The sequence below is a fragment of the Oxyura jamaicensis genome, chromosome 1 (assembly GCF_011077185.1).
Source record: "Oxyura jamaicensis isolate SHBP4307 breed ruddy duck chromosome 1, BPBGC_Ojam_1.0, whole genome shotgun sequence".
Taxonomy (NCBI): Eukaryota; Metazoa; Chordata; class Aves; order Anseriformes; family Anatidae; genus Oxyura; species Oxyura jamaicensis.
This window is the reverse complement of record NC_048893.1, coordinates 167,786,031-167,786,410: the sequence shown is the minus strand read 5'-3', so window position 1 is coordinate 167,786,410 and position 380 is coordinate 167,786,031. Positions and strand designations below refer to the sequence as shown.

The window sequence follows — 380 nt, the reverse complement described above, 5'->3', positions numbered from 1 at the left end:
CAGGAAAAAAAAAAAAAAAAAAAAAAAAAAAAAAGTGTAAGGCCTTGTTTTATTATAGATTTCTTGTCATTAGATGTTATCTGCTATTACAGATTACAAAAATAAATACTTCTGAATCAGATTTTAAAAATCTTAATAAATCACGATTTTGTCTCATTCCAACTGTATAAAATGGAGAAAGAAAATATTTGAATAACTTATGAAGGTGTTCTGCAACATTAACACAAAAAAGAAACTATGTTTTTTATCAGAAAACAAAGCAAAACTATACAAAATTATTCCCAGTAGCTAATGTAGCTAATGGGGCTAAAGTTAGATCAACTAATTGGTAAATTAACTAGTTAATTGCTTTTTTTTTTTTTTTTTTTTTTTTTTTTTTA

General features: G+C 23.2%; 1 long non-coding RNA gene across 1 annotated transcript in view; it reads right to left on the bottom strand.

The window, feature by feature from the left end:
- LOC118164231 overlaps positions 1-380 on the bottom strand; it is a 13,672-nt gene that overhangs the window by 12,825 nt on the left and 467 nt on the right. The window lies entirely within an intron of this gene.